Here is a 23,068-nt window from a genome sequence, read left to right as displayed (position 1 = left end):
CCGATGATAGAGACCACGAAAGGTGGTCATCACATAGAGATGCTACAGTTCTGCCCCAAAGTCCCTGAGGAGGGAACACAGCAACTCTGTCCAGGGAAGATCTGTTCATTGCCCGGCTCTCCTCCTCGTCCTTCACCATCAGTGTCAGGTAGGCTGATGACAAGCAGATGGAAGCCAAACCTCCCATTGACATTGTGTGCATTTGAAAGCAAGCGTGCCTTGGCTGTTCCCCAAAAGACCTACTGGGAAGGATTGTTTTTATCATGCTGTTGTCATGTTGTCAAACTGCTAGGCCTGAGAAACCTCTACTCTTCATAATGAGGACTTTAAAAATCAACTTTCCTGATACTGGATATGCTTTCTTTCAGCCCTTACTTGCCAGTTTCAAACTCTGGAGCCTGAACTCAATGAAACAGAAGTGCTAAAAACACATTACGTAGCCCTCTCAGTTCCAGGCTGCTATAACAAAATACCTTAGACTAGCTAATTTATAAGTCATAGACATTTATTGCTCACAGTTCTGGAGACTGGGAAGTCCAAGATCAAAGTGACAGCAGGTGTGCTCCTGGTGAGGGCTGCTCTCTGCCTCACTGAGGCACCTCTTGCTGCATCCTCACATGGGCAGAAGGGCAGGAGGGCAAGAAGGCACAGGGAGCTTCCTCCAGAGCCTCTCTTCTAAGCACATTAACCCTTCAGGAGGGCGCAGCCCTCCTATTCAATCACTGCCCCAAAGGTCCCACCTCTTTTTTTTTTTTTTTTTTTGCGGGGGGAGTCTCACTCTGTCGCCCAGGCTGGAGTGCAGTGGCAAGATCTCAGCTCACTGCAACCTCCGCCTCCCGGGTTGATGCCATTCTCCTGCCTCAGCCTCCCAAGCAGCCGGGACCACAGGCAGCTGCCGCCACGCCCAGCTAATTTTTTTGTATTTATTTTTTAGTAGAGATGGGGTTTCACCGTGTTAGCCAGGATGGTCTCCATCTCCTGACCTCGTGATCCGCCCGCCTCGGTCTCCCAAAGAGCTGGGATTACAGGCGTGAGCCACCGCGCCCGGCCGGTCCCACCTCTTAATACCATTGCATTGGAGATTATGTTTCAACATGAATTTTAAAGGGACACAAACACTCAAACCACAGTAATATTTTTTCCTCACACATGTGTAAGTATGATGTAATTTGGGAGCAATCAAACAGTGTACCATTCCTATGGAAGGTACAAAAAGAAATCTGGACTTGCCCTATTTTTAATCAGGAATGGGAGGTCTAAGTTATCAGGAGCTGCCCAATGAGATTGACACAGTTTCACGGGTCACATGGCACTCGGCTGCGCGGAGCCTCCAGGGACCCAGATACTAAGTACACAAGATGTTCGTGCACCACAATTAGGATTAAATGAGCATATGGCAGAAGAAATCTGCTTGCAGGAGAAAAAAATGAAAACAAATATTGCAGGGAAAATGGCGCAAATTAGGCAGAGAGTCATTCGCGGGTCTGTGAACAGAAGAGAACCGACCTGGGGAACCACCACTAGGGAGCAGGGCGTGGTGGGAAGGTTCCTGGAATAAGGCTACATGCAGAAGGGCAGATTACGCTTGGTTCCGCCTGCAACTTAAAAATCCACCTGTCCTGCTCCCTGGTGATGTCCTGCTCTCTGGCAACGATCAAGCCAGCAAGGTGGCTTCCTTTGAAGAAGCCATCCTTTAACTATGATTGAAAGGTAACTTCCTAGAGAAGGAATAAGCATTTCTCACCTTAACTTACATTCAGTTGCTCTGGCTTCAGAGAGGATTTCCCTGAATACTCCTCACAAGCTGACACGTGGGTCAGGGAGCCAGACAGCTTGTGGGTACTCCCTAATCAGGAGTCGGAATAGTTGTGAAAATGAGCCCTCACTTCTTACTGTCAGGCTTAAGGGCTCTATCAAAGGCATCCTTTCTTAAGTGATTTTGTAGCAATCAAACTGGCCAGAAATGTGTTCCTGGTCCCCATTGCTGGGAAACTTTGGCCCCTCATTGGGCTGTCAGGGGAGCTCTAGGCTTGGACGTTTGTACTTAGTCATCCCGGCTCTTGTTAAGGGGACCTAGGTATTAAATCTGACACTCTTCTGCTCCAGTTTTCTTACACAAAGAAAATCTTTTGTGGTGCTGTTGCCAGTTCAAATTCTTTACAATCATCAAGTTCTTGACAGAGTCATATCATTAACCATGAGGAAGGTGGAACTCAGTGCAAATTCAGTATTACCGCCTGAAACACACTTGTAGTAACTACTCTCCAAAGTTGTCCCCTCCCAGTTAACCGCACTTCCCAATACTTACACCCTTTTGTAGCCCTTCCCACATTCTGGCTAGCTGGTGTAGCCAATAAAATGTGATGGAAGCAATGCTGCTTGACTTCTGAGGCAGGGTGCAAGTTTCTGCATTTGTCTCCAGAAAGACTTATTTTGGAAAAAGCCAGTCACTATGCAAGAAGCCTAAATCCCCTGATCCTGCCATGCTATGAGGAAGCCCAAGCTACCATGTGGAGGAGCAGTATGGAGAGAGACCCAGGCAACCGCAGTTGTTCCAGCCATCTTAGTTGGGTGCCAGGCATATGAGAGAAGTCATCTGGGACCCTGATCCAGACAAACTTTCAGATGAATTCTAGTTATTGTCACCATCTGACTGTAAGCACATGAGACTCCATGTCAGAACTGCCCAGCTGAGCTCAGCTGAGCCACAGGGCTGTGAGACACACAATATGTTATTTTATATGACTAAGCCGTATAGCATACAGCAATAGATAGCAGGACCAATGTTTCCCTCATATTTCAAACCCAAGGTTTGAGCACTGTCTTGGAGTCAAGAGGCAAATGCATTTGCTCACTGAACAGAGAATGTTAATTCAGAATGAAGCAGAGTATAGCAGGAGGCAGCAGTGTCATACCGTGAAGGGTATTGGATTGCAGGAACTGGTACCATCTGGGCCGCCATCATTGCCTGAGGGACTAGACAAAACTGTTCCAAAACCACAGCTCTCCCACACCCTCCTAAGTTTGCACAAAGGTTCACTATTGCCCAGGGAGCTTTCCTCTGAATGTCTGCCCGAAAACTTCGTACTCATCATTGAAGTTGTGACCTCAATGCTTATTCCTCGAAGAAGCCTTCCTACCCTTTTCAGGTGGCCTTTCCCCTGACTCGCATCTGACTTTCTACCAAGCATCTTGTCGCCCGATCGGTTGCCCGCCACCATCTTATGGGTGCCTGCCTGCCTCCTTAGCTCCTGTGCAGCGGGCCCCTGAGGGCAGGGATGGTACCTGTATTAGCCTCCCAGGCTGCAGTCAGAGAGAATCACAGACTGGGGAACTTCAACCCCAGAAAATTATTTTTTCACGATTCTGGAGCCCAGAAGTAGAAATGAAGGTCTGGGTGGGATTGGATGCTTGTGAGGCTATGAGGGAAGCGCCTTTCCAGGCTCTCTCCTGGACATGGAGACGGCTTTCTCCCTGTCTCTTCACACCATCCTCTCCCGCTATGTGCGTCTCCATCCAAATTGTCTTCTCTCAAAAGGACATTGGGCATATTGGATTAGGGCCCATCTTGGACCTCAATTTTAACTGAATTGCCCCTGTAAAGACCCTGTTTTAAAACACAGTCAAATTCTGAGGTATCAGGCCTTGGAATTCAAACATTCGGATTTCCTTGGGGTGGGGAGCCGTTCAGACCACAGCAGAGGCTTGTTCTTCCCTGTGATCCCAACTCTCAGCCCTCAGAAGCAACTAACCCTGCTCACACCTCCATTTCTACCCTAGTCTCCAGAACTGTGAGAAAATCAATGTCTGCTGTTGAATCTGTCAGGCTGTGGTTCTCTCTGACAACAGCCTGGGAGACTAATACTGGTACCATCCCTGCCCTCAAGGCTCCCACTGTACAGGAGCTAACGATGCAGGCAGGATCCATAAGACAGCAGCAGGCACTCTTTAACTGTAAGAAGCTCAGTAGAAAGTCAGATGGAGGTCTTAGCAAGTAGATGCTCTAGGAGGGAAGAGGAGCAGGGAGGGAAGGCCACAAGGGAGAGGCAGGAGACAGAGGGTGGGAGAGAGAAAAAAGGGAAGAGGGGTGCGGACTCAGTGTGGCTCAGCAGGAATGAAACCACCCGGTCAGAGTTTGCTGCAACTTTGGAAAGGCAGCTCCTCGAGTTCTCCGTATGTAATCTGAAAGAATAAGAAACAAACAAGACAATAACAGTATAGAGAAAAGAATGTTGGCAAGACATGAAAAGCGGTTTGGAGAGGAGCGTGAGTAGAAGAGCAAGAGAGGAGGCAGGGAAGAGATGCTAAGAATGGGAACTGAAAGCTGCTGTCCCCAGCACACTGAGTGCAGGAATCACATAAAATACCACCAGGGAAAGAGATGAAATCTAATCCTCCCACCTTGACTACCAGACTAGAAAGCATTAGGAGAATAAACGCACAAGAGAAAATAGAAAGAAAATAAGCGGACGGGGCTCTGACTCAAAATAACAGAATTTCCTATGAGCACCAAAATGGAAACACATCTATACAAACTTTCACAATTATATACATAGGAATATATGTAATCAGAGCACGAACACATTGTGATATTCATTGTGATATTCATAGTAATCAGAGCGCGAACACATTATGATATTCATAGCCGCATTTAATTTAAAATATCAAGGCCAAGCACAGTGATTCACACCTGTAATCCTGTAATCCCAACACTTTGGGAGGCCGAATGGGGAGGATCACTTGAGCTCAGGAGTTTGAGACCAGCCTGGACAATATGGCAAGACCCCAGTCTCTATAAAACATACAAAAAGTAGCCAGATGTGGTATTGCATACCTGTAGTCCCACCACTCAGGAGGCTGGAGTGGGAGGATCACTTGAGCCCGGGAGGTTGAGGCTGCAGGGAGCTGTGATCAGGCCAGTGTACTCCAGCGTGGGCAACAGAGTGGGACCCCTGCCTCAAATAACAATAATAATAATAATATCCAGAAATATTCTTACATCACTATGTCTAATTATTAGTAAAGAATATAAATATTCAGACATGTAATGAACCAGATGGGGAAAACCCAGCTTCACCTCTGACTTTAATTCCAGGAGAGAAAAACATTTATTTTACATCTAACAATCATGACCTAAATAGATGTTTTATAAACATAGCACCAAGTCAATATCTCGATCCCTACACCACCTTCTTCCAGAAATTATTTAGGTTGTTAAAAAAATGCTTAGGAAAATATTCTATGTGAGACATACAATCTCGTACCACTTTGCAAAGGGCACAAGCATGCCCACCGACGTTTAAGCAACATGCACGTAGCTGTTTGCAAGCTGGTCTGCAACAGGCACAGTGGCTTCTTTATAAACAATATATTGTTTAACGAAACCCCCTAATCCACTTAGAAAAGATCATTTTAAACCCAACAGTAGCCAATATAGAGAGCGTTTGGAAGTTTTCAACACTAACGTGCAAATAGACTCACTATTTTCTGAAAACAACACTCCTCCAGTTATCCCGGCGCTGGAGAATCAGGCACAGGATGGGATGGAGCACGCGGAGAAAATGTTCTCCCGGTTAAATGTAGGCCAGAAGTCAGGGGAGGTGGGGAGTGGGGAGAAGAGAGCGATGTGCTTTGAAATTCCCGGCTTCTCATTATTAAAGTGCTCTCGGCTCACCTGCTACATCCAAATCAAACTAGCGGGATTGGCGTCAGCGCCCGCAAATCGGTATTGTCTGAGCGGTGGGCAGCTGGAACCCCCTGAGCGTCTTCTCTTGTCAGGGATGAATCAATCATCTCGAAAGATGTCAGCATCTGCCCAAACCATTTTATATTAGAATAAATGGCAGATGGTGGTGTTTTTATATTTAATCAGTTCCACCAAATGCAGTTTCATCTCTTATAAAACGAAACCATCTGCAGCGTGTAGGTGCACAGATCTTGCTAAATGCCCACCATTGAACCCTTTTCCTGAAAGGTAGAGCTAGACAGACGAACATTTGCTGACATTAGGCACAATAAGCCCAGAAATCCTTTAAAATAAAGCCCCATGTTTTTAATAAATACTTGCACGTAATCATGCTAAATATTTCTGATTGATGTGCCCGCCATATGCAGTTTGAAACAGAGGTTTTTCTTTCATGCCCAGCATAGCTTTCAAACATTTCTAGAAGCCTCTCATTCTAAAATGCCTGAAAATATTCTCATAGCAAAAATGGTCATATTTTTTTTTTGGCCTGTGAATCTTCTTTATAAGCATTTTATCTTTACTTTGACATGAATTCTTTCAGAGCAGGTTGGCTATGGCTGCCACGTAGTCAACTTCACACACACACACACACACACAAAACAACAATATAAAATATTATTAATACTTACATTTGTGTATCACCATTTGGGTGGGTTCTGACCAGATGTAAATAAATAAATAAATAAATAAATAAATAAATAAGACCTACTTATTTCAAAATGCTGGCAGATGGAACGATGGAACCCCTACTTTTTTGGCCACAGAAAGCAGCAAGTAATCTTACCATCAACAGGCCTTTCTGTGCTTTAGTTCTCCTAGAAGGGGAAGCCAGGGTCAGCATAACGGGGTCCCAAGAGGGAGCTATGTTCTCACCGTGAGTGCTGGCTGGGCCCCCTCTCCCCAGGATGCAGAAGGCTGCAAGGCTGGGTGATCTGGATGGAGGAAGCAGCGTGATTTTCCCATCAGACTTAGAGAGTCCACAGGTGAGATGCCGTTCAACCTGACGACGTCCTTTTATTATTGTTTTGAACTTTGACCAGCTCCAGCCTCTCAGAACCCAAATTCCTGAGCTTGGCCTCCAGAGCTCTTCCGACCTGGCCCCTGCCTGCTTCACTCTCCAGCTCTGCTTCCTGAACTGCCATCACAGACATGTTCAATATATCTTATATTATAAAACAGATGTCCCCCAAATCCCCCCCAAATGAATCTTCATCGATCTGAGACTCAACATCTGTTTCCTATCAATAGGTGTCCCAGAACCTGCCGTGTGCAGTCTACTTCTGTTGAAGAAACAGTCTCTTACCCATTCACAGATGTTCACATAGAAATTAGGACATAAAGTCTCTTAGATTATAATGCTAGAAAAGATAGGTATAATAGTGCCTACCTTAGTGGAGAAATCTTTATTGCCCCTGAAAAACTGATTTGATGTCGAATGTCAGATTGTTTCTCTCTTTGCCCTGGCTGCCAGGAACCTCAGAGTTGAATGTGATGTCAAATCCGACTTACTATTACCACCCTCACGTTTCACCCTCTGCTTCCTGCTTTATTCCCCAAAGTTTCTATTTTATCTTTGTTAAACATAGCAAGTTCTCATTATTGCTACTCTTTTGGTTGGTTGATGTTCCATTTGCAGGTATAAGTGCATGTGTGACTGAGTATTTCAAGATACAAAAAAGCCTTAGATGCTTTTGAAAATAGAATAATATAATAAAATTCAGAGTTTTAGATCTGATTTCTTTTAACCTGGGTATGTGTGTTACGAGAGTGGGGATGGGGGAGAGAAATTAAATTCATTCTCTATTGATAGTGGCAGTGAGAGGGCCCTGATATGATTTGGGTGTGTGTCCCCTCTAAATCTCATGCTGAACAGTGACCCCCAATGTTGCAGCTGGGTCCTTATGAATGGCTCAGCACCATCCCCTTGGTGATGAGTGAGTTCTTGCTTAGTTCACGCGAGATCTGGTTGTTTAAAAGAGTGTATCACTTCCTCCCCCACCCTCCGTCCTTGCTCCCATTCTCACCGTGTGACGTGTCTGCTCCCACTTCACCTTTTGCCGTGAGTGGAAGCTTTCTGAGGCCTCATCAGAAGCAGATGCTGGCACCATGCTTCCTGTACACCCTGTAGAACCATGAGCCAATTAAACCTCTTTTCTTTATAAGTTACCTAAATGCCTCCAGTATTTCTTTAAAGTAATGCAAGAGCAGCCTCACACAGGCCATCTTTAGGCACCGGGAATCTGTGCTGACTCCTGGGCATGCGCCCTGCAGCTCAGCAGGTGATCTGCACACATCGAAGGGACGAGAAGACAGCCAGGGATCAAACAAGCTGTGAGGGAAGAAATGTGGAACGGGGAGATAAAACTCCTTCCTACCAGGAAAACAGTTTTGTTCAAACTAAATAGGGAAGGAAAGAAGGGAGAATGTTTGCATCGGGAGGAACTGGTAAATGTTTAACTGATTGAATGGCAAACAGGTCTTCGAATTCACAGTGCCTGCTCTTTCTTCCTGGTGGACTCCGTTGCGACTTCTGCCCAGCATCCCTGCTTTCCACCTTCATCTAGTGAAAATCAGCCAGAGAATCTCATCTCCTCGGCCACAGTCAAACGAGTAAACCTGTGCCCAGGACAGACCATTAGAATACTTCCCTGGAATCTGATGTAAGGAGACTTGGAGGAAAGAGCTAATCTTTCTCTAAGAGTCCTCCCCTGGGGTGGGAGGCTGCTGCTGACTGCCATGTCTCTCGCTGCCTAAAGGAAGCCGATTTGTAGGCCAACATACAGAGAGAAGCTCAAGCTCATGGAATCTGAGTTTCTGTCAACTGCATCTGAAAGAATTCTGACTCACATAGTCTCATTTTACAAGTCAGGGGAGAGAAGCCCAGACAGGCAAAGGAACTTCCTGTGGCCACTAGCAAGGGGTCTGGGGCTCCCAGCCTCACTCAGGGCCATCCTAGCTGCACCATGCCACTCAGTTCCCCTGTGTGGGCTCGAGGTAACCAATGCCCTATGTTCGGAGTCCACTCCTAGGAAGAGGAAAGACTGCAATCTTCAAAGAGTTTTCTCTCAGTTCCCTTCATCCTTGTCCTTTCCCCTCCCTTATCCTAAATTCACAGGGAAGAAAACAAACTACGTGACTATGCACACTCTCTGAAAAACTACCGAAATTGGGAACTCAGCCATTCCCCTGAGCCCTGCTCCCAGCTGGTACCAGTTAAGACGTTTCCTTTTTTTTTCAATAAGGAAGAACTTGCGTGGTGAGATTCCACGTGTGTTTGAACAACGATTCATGTTTGTCTCAGCCTCCCTCTTGCTGAAGACCTCCAACTGCTTTGCAAAAATGATACTCGCCATTCTCTCCAGGGAGAAGAGGAAAACTGTGAGAAGGAAGCAGAGGTGTTTCTCCCGGGTCCTCGGTCACAGCTACACAGAGAAGCGGTGTCTTGATTCACACCATGTTGGAGGCAGCCTTGGGATCAACCCCTGACCTAAGCCCCATTTAGTGACCGTGCCAAGCGGTGAGTTACTTCCTGTCCTGAGCCTCCTTTTTTGTTCGCCCATAAAATGGAGATAATAGGAATGTGATCCAGTGAAATCCTGTATTCAGAGCACCTGACACAGGTCTTGGAACACTGCAGGTCCTGCGTTAATGTTAATTTCCTCCTCCTTCCTGCCTCTGCTGATGAGGAAAAAGAGTGTTTCCTGTGATACACTAACTCTACCTGCTCCCAAGTAAGCCACACAGAATTATCATATCTTCTCATACATAAATATACATCAGATGAATGGTGTAACATTATTAGCATAATGAATATTCTAATTATGGCTCTAACATTAAAGCTGGCACCAAACATTAATCTCTAGGGAATACCAATTGCCAAGGTTGTCATTACCAACCTGTGATGGGGGGCGGGGTAGAGAAGGGACTGAACTTGTGAAATCAAGGAGCCATTACATTTTTCAAAACACAGGAGGAAATCTATTATAATAGAGCATTCATACACATACACACACACACACACACACACCACCACCACCACCACCACCACCATCCCGTCACTCTGATATCACTTATTTTTATATCACGTTACTGAAATGACAGGACAGGTAAGTGCCGTAAATTTAACTAGTACCACTGATAGAAGATTTACAAAGGCTAGGACCTAGCTAGGAAACTTCCCCATATTTCTCTAACAACAGCCCTAGGCAAGTTTTTAGCAGAATAGTCCCATTTCCCACTTGGGAATCTGAGGTGTAGAGAGGTTAAGTAATAGTCATTGTAACCAAAACAAAAAGTAACACTTTCAAGTGTTTTTTATCAGCAACATTTCCAGAGTGATTTACATAAATTTTAGTTATTATCACCCCTGTTGTATTCCATGATACAAACACTTAGCAAAAGTCATTTGGCTAAACTTTGACGGTGCTGGCATGAAACAAATGTCCTGGAAATGCTAAGAAACACTTCCCAATGTCCAAGCCCACACAAGTTCATAGTCAGGAAGCTGTAATTCGAACCCAACTCTGGAATATGGCAAAGTCTACAGTCTAGATCATAATTTCTGGCATTCAGCAATTAAAGTGACATGATTTCTTATGGGCTTCTGGGAAATAAAAGAAATATAGGTTCAGCTGGTTGCCTAACTGAACTAGAGTGCTGATCACAGAATTTCTGCTCAGCCAGGGCAAAGTCAGTCCCAGGCATTGTCAGGAACCAGACTTGAGTCAACAACTCAATTGGGAACAAATGAGGTCACAGCTTATAGTTTTAGAAGACAAGAATATAGGCAGAAGATTGTGCAGATGAGGCTAGGGTGCTAACACTTGGAAATGCACGCACGTCTCAGCCAACTCATCAGGAATATAGGCTTGGCTTTGTCTAGAGTTCAGGTTTAAAGCCCAGCTTGTCCACATCCTTGTTTTCTGTAATGCACCTGAGCCCACTTTTGGCCCCAGGAATCCAGGGGCAACTGAGGTCCAGAAGCCTAAGCCTTGAGTGGATATTGTACCTGCTCAGTTAAAGAAAGTATGTGTGCCTCCATCCACGGGCACCACGGGTGTCACAGGCTAGGCCAAGTCTGTGTCCTGTGTGTGTTCAGCACTGGAGACCATGTAGGGCAGAGCATCCAAGAGCCAGTGCTTGGACCTCCTTTGGGGTTTCAAGTGCGAGCCTTCACAGCCACAGAAGCTACAATCATGTGTCTCTCTACACACCATGCCTTTGCTTTCCCCAAATCCCAATCAATCCTGCCATCAATGTGTCCATTGACTCAGGCACTCATGTGTTCATTATTCAGTGTGCATCCTTGACAGGTGGAGACACTGACCCCGCCCCAGCTCTGGGAGTGAGCGTGCTAGCCTGGCGTCCTCTGGGGTTTGATGAGGGCCAGGCGTGATTAAAGCCCATTGGGATTAAGCCTGGACATTTGCTGCTGGGGGTTACATGGGGGCAGCCTGAAAACAAAGTCTCAGAGGAAGCCGAATTCATGCGATGCAGAGAGCAAACAGGTCGGATGACGCCAACCAACGCAGCTCTCCGCTCCCGACTCCCTGGCACATTTCAGTAAGCAAAGCCAATAAAGTCCTTCCTCCATCCTTTTTTTTTTACTTTAAACCTGCTTGAATTCGGTTTCCTGTCATTGCTTCTGGAAGAATCCTGACATAAATCAGCCTTCAAGACCCAGCTCATGGTCTGCTTCCTCTGCAGAACTCTTCACTCGGTGAAAGGAGAAAGCAGCCCATGCCTGGCTCTATTGTGGATTGAGGGCTGTGCTACTGTGTTTTCTCCTAATGCCTTCTCCATCAAATGCTGAGCTCCTGAACCAGGCGAGCCTCTCATTTTATATTCTGGGAGACCACAGGGCCTGAGAGTGCTGAGTAATAAATCCTCGGTAAACAGGACTTCCCGCTTGTTTACCGTCTAGCATACGTTTAGCTGCTCTGCTTTCATTCAATAGAATTTTTCCCAGAGCAATCCCTAACTGTCCCCTCACTATCTTTCAAAGGAAATATTCCACAAACTAGCCCTGTTCATGCGTTTGATCAGTGGATATTTCCTTTAGTGCTTAGTATGTGCCGGACCTTGGTGCTGGGTACAGGTGGTGCAGGCATCAGTATGTCCTCGTGGCCTAGTTGGCAAACAAGTGGCCCTCAGTGAGAGAAAGGTCATGGCAAAGGATGAAGATGCTAGGAGGACCCGCAGGAGGAAGCACCACCTCTAACTTTGATATGATCTGCCACGTGGCTGCTGATGCAGGACTGGAGACGGGATCTGGGTGTACAGACAGGTGGGGATGAAAGAGCTGATAACTTCAGGAAAAATTAGCATGCTGTTTGTATAAGGGAACATATATTGAAATCCATCTGCCATGGTCTCCAAGGAGATTCTGCAATCTGAAATCAGTATAAAAATACAAGAAAAAATAAGCACTCACATGACATAATAAATAAATAGGTTTGGCAAATACTCACAGAATTGGCAATTTGTTACCAGAGACCACAAACTCATGGCTCCCTTCAAATTTTAATTTAAAAACTTACAAATGCAGAGGAAAACATCTGCATTGTATTTCCAGAGGAATACAGCCCTGTGACCCCAGAACCTTATATTCTCAGTTTCCCAGGGAACCAAATCAAAGGAATCCATCTTAATATGCCTCCTCTCTCTGAAATCTTATAGCAAATTCATTTGATGAATGCTTATAAAACCCTGTATATGTTAAGCAATACGTTAGATGACCACAATATAATGGTATATGTTCCCAGGACTTCTAGTCTGATGGCAGATCGAATCAGGAAACATTCATTGATCACTTGCTATGCCCTGTGAACCGATGATCATTTCTATGGAATGCCACAGTCAGTGATGACAGCCTGATCATATTCTGACTGTGCATTGCTTTGCTGTGTATATTGCAATATTTGCCTAACACCTATGGCCTCTACTTTGGGGGAAAGGACCATACTGACCTTTTAGGGTCCTCTCAACCCCTCTCAGTCCAGACAGTGTGGCTGGGGCTGGCAAGCAGTCCTGACTCCTAGAAAGGATAGGGTGCCCAGGCCGAGGCAATGAGAACATTCCATCACTCTGTCCACAGCCACTGGGTCAAGGGAGAATGTGGCCCAATATGGGCCAAGTAGAGCCAGAGCATCAACCTTGAGAACGCTACAGACAAACAGGAAACTGAAGATTGCTTTCCATTGGCTTACTGACCTGAGAGGACAGAAGCCTGAAGTCTCCTGGATCCACTATACGGGGAGCATGCCCCTGAGTATGAAGCCATGGGAAGGGGATAGATTCTGTCCCTATGATTTCAGCAACCCCTGCTCTAGTTCTGTTCACAGGAACCAGATGGTTCTGCCCTGACACTTTTCAATTGCATGAACCAACAAATTCCCTCCTTTGGTTTAAGCTATAGAAAAGAATTGCTGTCGCTTGCTATCAAAACATCTTAATTAACACTATGTTGAATCCACTCAACTCCGGGGTAATCAATTAAGGTGAGAGCCATGTATCTTTTCCTGTGTCCTCCACTGGCCCTTGTCCAGCTCCCTGAAGAACCCACGCAGCGAGTGCACACTAGGAGGATGAACAACCCCGATTATAACTTTACAGGGTAATTCACACCATGTTCATGGAGCAGGACCCACACCCTGGTTCAAAGTGTTCTAGCAAACAGGTATCTGACTGAGTCTGGAGGCCATCATTAAAGTTGTTCTTAGCTTTGTGACTTTTCCCCAGGGCAAGCTGGCTCTGAGAAACTAATAGGTTCAGATGAAACTCACAGGAGAATGATTAAAGCAGATGGTAATTTACTAATAACCATAGTAGCTGCCAGTCACTGAACAGTTACCATGAGACAGACTCTAGGCTAGGCATTTACACATCTCATCTCTGTTGCTGTATTATAGGCTCAGGAAAGAAAAACAACATCCCTCATCCGTCTTCTCTTTCAGAAAGGGTCATGACAGCCAAGGATGGCTTTGTAAGCAGATGCCATCTGCTGATGCAGCCTAAGCAGCAGGTCCCTTACTTGCCGAGGCCCCTTCCACGGCCCTACGTGCTCTCCTTGGAGGGCATGGAAGGAGGGCACGGAGGAGGAAGCATGCAGCTCTGCCCCAGCCTGGGGTCTTCCTCTTCACCCTGGTGATGATAGTCCTGAGCATGGGGCAGAGTCGGTAGGCTGCAGCGAGCGCCATCTCTACACCACACCAGTGTCCATCCCCTGCCTCTGACCCTAACAGGAAGAATCTGAACAAGCAACTGGTCTGGGCCTGCTCTGTGTTTGGAGGTATCACACCCGATCTCACTCTCAAGGGCCAACTCACCCCCAACAATGGCGGGGACTGGAGGGCAGGGTGGTGCACGGCCCTGGCTAAGCAGCACCAGCCACTGAGGCAATAGTACGACAGCTCACGCCTAGTGAGACCCACAGGTGACAGTTGCTCAAGGTTGTCTCTGGGAAGCAGCTCTGCACAGCGAGAAATGGCTGGGACGGTCCCAGTGACCAGAGTGAAGAATCCTGCGGGTGAAAGCGACTTCCCTAGACTACCGAGAACCCACAGCAAGCTCCATCAGCCATCCCTGAAGGAAGACTGAATTCTTTCCTCTCACTCAAAAGAAAATAACATTACAAAACTGTTGTCATACAAAGAGGCAATCACAGGACATGAAGCCAAAAATCTGGAGAAGAAACATATACTACAGAGGTGTGCTGGGCAGCTAACTAGCAATAGTGTGCTATGTGTGGGGGTTTCTGTCATGACAGTGATATTTGTCAACTTTTTAAATTTGTTGTGTTTTTTCCCCATTCTAAATAAATGTTAATGCCCATACCTCACTGTGCATTTAAAATCTGTACTTCTTTTTTTAAGAGGGCACCAAAAACTGTATAAGCTTTCAACTCCACACAACCTGGATGTACCCTTGGCTTTGAGAAAACAGACATATCAAAAGATAACTCCCCATTCCCCAGCATGAGGCCTACATCTGTTTATTTATCAATAGAGATGCATCCCTTATTTTTAAACCTAAAGCGGGGAATACTTTTGACTACTTTGAATAACACTTAGGGTTCAGCCTAACAAGGTTGATGAAGGTGAGAAACACCAGTTCAGCACCTGGAATTCACCCGTGGGGCTGCAAGAGGCTGAGAACCCCTGACAGACAACCGGTGCAGAAGGGGAAAGGGAGTCGTCCAAAGAAAACGTGAACCTAGTCCATGGTTGTACACAGGATCAGTGCTGAGGATGAGAACCCTCTTCTGGCTACAGCCAGCGGCTTAACTGCCAAGACAAACCTGGACTCCACCAAATCCAAAGCTATCAAGTGGTGGCCGTTTCCAAGCTTCCCTTCTCCACGTCCACCCGCAAGCCTGCTATCACCCAAGCCTGCGTGGCTTTCTGCCCCGATCTCCAACATCAGCCACTGGCCTGTCCTTTCTGCCACGTTTTCCATTTCCTCTCCCACCCACAGCGTGGGAGGGAAGAAACACCCAAACAGAAGCCACCTTAATCCTTCTGGCCTTCAAGTTTAATTCCATGCATCCTCTCCAGATAACCTCAGCCAGCACCCATCAGCTTCCCTAGGAATTGCCAAGTCTGAGCTTCTGCTTATAAATTCCTCCCTGGCCTGCAAGGGAGTGCTCTCTGTCCTGGTCTTCCTGGTCTCCTCCCTCATTTGCCCAGGCGCTATCCAGTCCTCTTCTTGCACCAGCTGGACACGTCACCACCTCTCCCACCCCCTCATCAGTGTCTCGTATTGGGCCAAGAGTTGCCACACAGAATTTGAGTCCCTCTCAATGCCCCCACTCTCTGCTTAAGAAGTAAGTCCTAGACAGATGGATGCAAAAAATCAAGGATGCAGAAACACTCCATAGAAGTTGGTATAACTGAAATAATTCATTGTTGATGCCTCAGGACGAGAGAATTGATAAAGCCATGGACTTAAAAAAAAAAACAAAAAACAAAAAACAGTGAACTCTGCATGCTTGCAATGCAGTGGCCAACACAGGCCTGATGTCCCCTGGGAGAGGGCCAGGCTTGGAGTCTGTTGGGATACCCTGGAGCTGGGCTCTCAACTCCTCTGGGAGGAACTCCCCAGCAGATCCACCTGCTACAATAGCTCCTTGTGAGAGCAGATAGATGAGGGGGCCACTTGCTCAAGTGGGCAAGCAGCTGCCAAGAGTGTGATTTAAAGGATGCCATGAAGACAGTGTGCGCCAAACATCTCCCTGCTATGCCCCCAGCACACTCTGGCTGGGACGAAAGTCCCCATCATTGGAGCCGTAGGCACCCAGCCTTCTTAGTTACTGAGCAGATGATGCAGAGATGTCTCCACTGACCTTCTGGTCCCCAGAGCCCAAATGCAGGTGAGAGGTAAAACAAGCACATTTCCTGCAAGGACAGGTGGGGCACACACAAAGAGGAGGGTCTCGCTCTGTTGCTCACTTCTGTTCCTTCCATTTTTCCCCTCTGCCACGCCACATTCCAGACAGGATTTAAGGCAGCGCCAGGCCTTTTCCGGCCTCCACCATCATGAGCATGTCCCAAGGGTCAGTATGAAGAATGTTGGACTGGTCCCTTCAGAAGGTGACTGAGACCCCATGCCGAGGGAGCCAGAAGAGGCAGGAAGGACACAAGAGCCACAGGGGCTGTGCTCAAAGCCAAAGGCTAAGATGGCCCAGGGCATGCCAGGGAGGGGTTATGAGAACAAAGAGATGTTATTTTGCAAGTCTCATCCCATGCTTTCTGTATGAGCCACGGCTGCAGAAGACTGGCCACCCCTTCTTATCTCCACTCTACCTCCTCAAACCAGCTCCTACTTTGCCCCGGCAATTACTTCCCTGTATCTTCACTTTACACATCCAGTTTGTCTACTGCCCGGCAGTGACTATTGAATAAGAAAGTTATGAAAGCCTTTTAATGATTTTAAAGACACATTAAAAATGATATAATATGGAATCACCAAATATTTGCATTCATGGCGATACTATCATTTTGCAATATAAGAAGCGTATATTTAATTTTTAAAAAAGAAAATTCTGTTAGGAGAATATAGCACTGAATAACTGTCAGCACTCCCCAGGGATTTGGAAATGAATAACATAGACCCTCTCTCTTTTTTCTAAAGAAATGTAGTAATTACGTTGCTGCTAAATGCAAACTATTCGATATACTATCTGGCCACTGAAATTCAACCAGGAGACGCTAAAAGTCACCTGCTCCCTTTTGGAAGGTCTATTACATTTCTACCTCTATAATGAGCAGACGTGTAAATGTAAAAGAATAAACAGTGTTGAGGCCGCAGTTATGTGAAGCTCCTCATCCAAGCTCTTCAGGTAAGCAAATTACAGAAATCATTTTCCATCCAAGGGTTGAGGCTAATGCAATAAGCCCAAATCAAATACGACATGGAGAAATCACATATGCTGATGCTAGATAAACAAACTAAGCAAACTTTAACCTACCAAAGAACAAAGGGGTAAAATGCTATTGAAGGAAGGTTATGTCATTTCTGTGTTAAATATTGGATAAGGTACTCACAAGCAGTTCTTTACACAAGAACACAGACTCACTTTTGCATATGATGCTATTCACATTGAAACATTTAAAATGATGTTGATACTTAATATATCTCTGTAGTTTGTGTAATTACATTAAACTGTTGTACTTTCTAATTATGCTATTTTTAATTTTGATGCAATAATCATGTCAGTCAACCCAAAGATCCTAACTCAATTAACTGTATGTAGAGAATAATCCTGAAAATTTTATCATTAAGATTTTGACATATTTAGCACCACCTGATGGTACAAAAGAGAGATGGGAATGGGCTTTAATATTTGAACCACAGAAAGGGAAATTATGTCTTATTATACTAATGTATATGTTTTAAAACACAAAATATTTTGAGAATTTTAGGATGGGACATCAATTTAGAAATAGAAAGTTTTAAAGAGATTTTCATGTAAATCCATCAAAATTATATTTGTATAGAAAAAATACAACTGAGAATAAGAATTCACAAATCACATCATTATTTCTTCATATCAAAACATTTTATTTAATAATCTAAGTTATAAAGAATAACCCATATAAAATTATGTATTTAACAAAAACCCTTGAAATGCCAAAAAAAATATGCCAATAGAGAATACCAAATATCACACATGTTGCAACACGACACTTCCCAAAATTTGGACTCTTCTATATTTAAAACACAAAGACTTAAAATATGATGGAGAATTCCAGTTTTACTATGAAACAGAAAAAGCTATTTTAACCCTCTTGCAAAACCAATCAGCAAGTTGTGACAAAACTCAGAGGCCTAGGCAACCCAAAATATAACATATGAGGAAGAGAAGCTGAGTCTACACTCAAACAGGAGAGAGGGTTCGAGGGCTACAGACTTTAGACAAGGGTTAGAGGGCAAAGGCCCCAAAGGAAGCGGCATACTCATAGAAGCAAATGAACTTCCCTTGTTGGGGACAGCAGGGAGAGGTGGGGAGTGGGTGGCTTCTATGGAAGCAGAAAAGGAAAGCAAGACATGGTGGGCTAGATGGGAAATCTATCAGACACACCATATATGCAGGAAGCAGACTGTCAGTGAGGCAGGAGGCAGAAGAGATCGTATTATGGGCAGGGCTGCATCTACACATTTCAGATGACTTTCAAAGTAAGGCTGGAAAGAATGCCCTCAAACAGGCCATGTCCTGTGAAGAATTCCTGCTAACACGTTCATGGCCCTCCCCTCCAGTGTGTAACTCTGCAATTAACTGGGCCAGAAATAATTTGCTTCATTCAAATATAATTATAAGAAAAAAAAAAAATCGCCAGCACCCAGATCAATTAAAAGAAAAAATACTGCAGGAAAAGAAGGAAATCTTGCATAAATGAAAGACAAACATCAACTAGAAAAATGTTACTATGGAGAAGCTCACAAGTGTGATCTATAACATATCACCATGTGTTTAAAAGAATTAAGCAAATCACCTTGACAGAATATGATCTCAAAGTAGCTGCAAGAACTCAGGGAAACTATATTTCACCAACAACAGGTGATAAAACAAGTTGGTAGTACTCAGAAAAGATTTGGAAGAGAAATTAAAACCATCACAGAAACAAAAGCCACACTGACAGCAGTTTTGAGGAATAGAGAAACTAGTAACCTAGCAAGACTTAGTAATCAAAAGACTGAGAAATGCAATCAATGAAAATAAAGTTAAAATAAGCAAAGGTTTAAAAGAGCCAGAGAGAAAATGAAAGCTATCCAACATATGCCTAATTGGTATCTCCAAGATGAAACAGTTAAAATATGTTTATATTTGTATATATCTAAATAGATACATTAAGAAAACTTTTCAAAAATAAAATGTTTTAATCTACAGAATCAAAAAACATATCCCAGAGAAAACTGAGAGTCAAAAAATATTTTAAGAAATTGAAAACTAAGTATATTCTATAAAGTAATAAAACAGAACATTAAAACAAATACAAACTTTGAAAACTGTTGAAAGAAATACACAGATAAGAAAATATTAGGCCACAAAGAAAACCTCAATTAATTCCTCAAATTAGAAATAATAAAATGCCCTGATCACAATGAACAAAGTTAGAAATTAGTAATAAAACTAAAACATAAAACTAACAAATTCCTGCCACTTGGAAACGTAAAGGCTTTTTCTCAATTCATACTTAAATAAGAAATCAAAACTGGAATTTGTTATAATTAGAAAATAGCAAAAATTAAAATGCTATTCAGTAGAACCAATGGGTTACAGCTACAGTGGAACTCAGAGAAACACCCATAACCCCAAATACATATATTAATAAACAGAAAAAACTAAAAATATTTGAACAGATCATCCAAAGGAAAATAATAGAAAATAGATCAAGTCAAGTCAAGAATAACAGAAGAAATGAATTAGTAAGCATTAAATGTGAAATTAGGAAACTAAAAACTGATAATAATGATAAATCCAAGAGCTATAAATAAGTGAATACATAAAGATATAAGTTAATTATTTTCTAACTTAATTTTAACAAATAAAAAATACACAAACACTGCAAGACATGATAAAGGGAGAAATTTTAGGATTCATAAGAGACCACTTTACTGAATTCTCTGTAACTCTAAGAATCTGAGTAGGGGAAATTATTTTCTAGAAAAGATAAATCACCAAAACTTTCATCAAAAAATTTAGGAATTCTAAGTAGACCAATTACTCTAGAAGAAATAGAATTGTGTAAGTGCTAATTCCTCCCCTAGAGCAGTGAGTTGAGATAGCTTGACAGGAGAATTCTATCAAACCTTTAAAAAACAGAAGTCTCCAGCATTCTTTCGAACTCTTCTAGATGGTAAAAAAATAAAAAAGACTCTTAATTTTTTTTTTTTTTTTTTTTTTTTTTGAGACAGGGTCTTACTCTGCCGCCCAGGCTGGAGTGCAGTGGCGCAATCATGGCTCACTGCAACCTCCACTTCCCAGGTTCAAGTGATTCTCGTGCCTCAGCCTCCCAAGTAGCTGGGATTACAAGCGCCCGCCACCACACCTGGCTAATTTTTTTTCTTTTTTTTTGAGACAGGGTCTTGCTCTGCCGCCCAGGCTGGACTGCAGTGGCGCGATCACGGCTCACTGCAGCAGCCTCCACCTTCCAGGCTTAAGCAATACCCTGACCTCAGCCTCCCAAGCAGCTGGGACTGCAGGAACATGTCACCACCGCAGCTAATTTTTTGGATGTTTTGTAGATATGAGATCTCACTGTGTTGCTCAGGCTGGTCTTGAACTCCTGAGCTCAAGTGATCCACCTCAGCTTCACAAAGTGCCGGGATTACACATGAGCCACCGTGCCCAGCCTCCATTCTTTTTAAAGCCAGCATTATATTGATGAACAACAACAAAGAGGACCCAAAACAAGAAAATCTCATTTTAGAAGAACAATGAAAAATCCTTAACAAAAATATTAAAAGAACAATATATGACAACCAAGCAATATAAATTTCAGAATATAAGAATTATTAAATATCACTGAATCTATTAATATAAATCATTATATCAAAAGAAAAATCAAAAGATCATCTCCATATGTGATGGAAAAGGCATTTTACATAAGTCAATATCCATTTCTATTAATTATTCTTAAATATGGTAATAGGTAGATGATTCCTCAACTTGATATAAAAATATAACATTTATTTTAAAATGCCAATTAAATATGTGTTTGTGTATATTTAGTTTGTGTGGGTGTGTGTTATCTGAAAGTCAGACTGTCTAACAGAGGAAAGCTAGAAGCTTCCAATTTAGTCAAGAAAAAGATAAGAAAGCTCATGATCACAACTACTGACTCTGTTTCACAGATATTTGGTCATCCAGCTAATAAGAAAAATACATATGAAGTATAAAACTTGGAAAAAGGAATTCAGATTATATGACTTTTAGCTTGGAAAATAAAAGGAAATCATTGAAAAACTATCAGAAACAGTAAATAATTTAGTAAGATAGCTGTATGCAAATTTTATATAAAGAAATCAATCACTTTTCCAACTCATGATCAGATTGATGAAATTCAATATGCTGCTGTAGACCAAGTTCATATTGAACTTCAGCATATAATTTAAAGTGAAAATAGCAAAGCACTTAAGTATTTACACATACTAAATTTCTGGCTGGGAGCGGTGGTTCACGCCTGTTATCCCAGCACTTTGGGAGGCCAAGGCGGGCGGATCACTTGAGTTCTGGAGTTCAAGACCAGTCTGGCCAACATGGTGAAACCCCATCTCTACTAAAAATACAGAAAATTAGCTGGGCATGGTGGCGGGTGCCTGTGGTCCCAGCTTACTCGGGAGGCTGAGGCAGGAGAATAATTTCAACCCAGGAGGTAGAGGTTGCAGTGAGCCGAGATCATACCAATGCACTCCAACCTGGGTGACAGAGTGAGACTCAGTTTCAAATAAACAAATACATTTGTGCCCTCCCCAGCAAAAAATAAAAAATAACCTATGTAGACACATAAGCTTACATATGCATAAAATATCTATAGAAGGAAGCTCTCACACCGGTTGCCTCTAAGGAAGGGAATCGGATATGGAAGGGAGGCCGGCTTTTCACTGTACTCTCTTTATACTTTTGAGTGTTGTATCATATGTATATAAGAATGGTCCAAAATATAAATAAAATATATTTTGACCAATATGAAGGAAATATATATTTACTGGCAGTGTTTCTCATTCCATAGTTAGTTCTCAAGGATTCTTATCTTTGGAGCCTTAAAATATTCCTAAAAATTCTGGGTCTCAAAATTCCTATCTTGGAAACTGTTGAGAAAAACAATACCTATTCTAATCATGATTCTCTTATAACATTTAAAGTTGTTTTAAATTAAAAGCTTAGCCTTATATCTTTTTATGTTGCTTTTAACCACAGAGCATCTTAGCATCATTATAGTGTGACTGTGTTATCCATTTTGTGGCATTTCACCTTCCTCAGAATGGAGGGAGGGAGGCAGTGGGTCAAAACAATGTGAGTCTGCATGGGACCTGCCACCCAGGTCACCAGGACGCAAGCCTCAGTGCTGGCACCGACAAGCTGGTGACCCTGAGCAAACTCTTAACCAAAGTCCCCATCTGTAAAATAAGGATGATCATAGCCTCCCTCTCAAAAGGCCATTGTGAGGACACTGAGTGAACTCACTCTAACAGAACACTGCACAAGTTACCAGCCCGTGGCAAATGGTGTAGACGTGCAGCTAGGATGGTTTTTCAGAGTTGGGGTCTCAGCTCAGTTCTTTTGGAAAGTGGTGTGCCCTCTTAGATGGCCCTGCTGAGGACGATAAGCCCACGCCACTTGACTCTTTCAGTCCTAATTCCCCGTTTGTGGTTTCTTTGTGTGGGTAGGTGAGAAGTCTGAAAAGCAAGAAACGCGTGCCCTACTTCTGAGTGTGGCACAAAGGGTACCCGCAGTTTGTGGGCTCCTCCTATTTTAAAATGTTCATTCTCAAAAACAAAAACCACTGCTTTCTTCCGTTGGGTCAGCGAGGCAGTGGATCACTTAGCAAAATTATTTTTCACTTTAGAAGAATCATGCTGATTTGTGTACAAAGAAAAATAGGCTTTGACAATGCAGAGTAAACTTTACTAGAGATTGTAAAAAGGTCATCCTTATATCCACAATAGCCATTAAATTACAAACTACAATTACATTTTCTTCTACTACTAATTGTTTAGTGTTAAAAAGGGATCAAGGACATAAAAATTTAAGAGTTAACTGATTCGGCCGGGCGCGGTGGCTCACGCCTGTAATCCCAGCACTTTGGGAGGCCGAGGCGG

The sequence above is a fragment of the Macaca thibetana genome, chromosome 13 (genome assembly GCF_024542745.1).
Source record: "Macaca thibetana thibetana isolate TM-01 chromosome 13, ASM2454274v1, whole genome shotgun sequence".
In the NCBI taxonomy this organism is placed as follows: Eukaryota; Metazoa; Chordata; class Mammalia; order Primates; family Cercopithecidae; genus Macaca; species Macaca thibetana.
The sequence above is the reverse complement of the archived record's forward strand: the minus strand, read 5'-3'. Positions refer to the sequence as shown.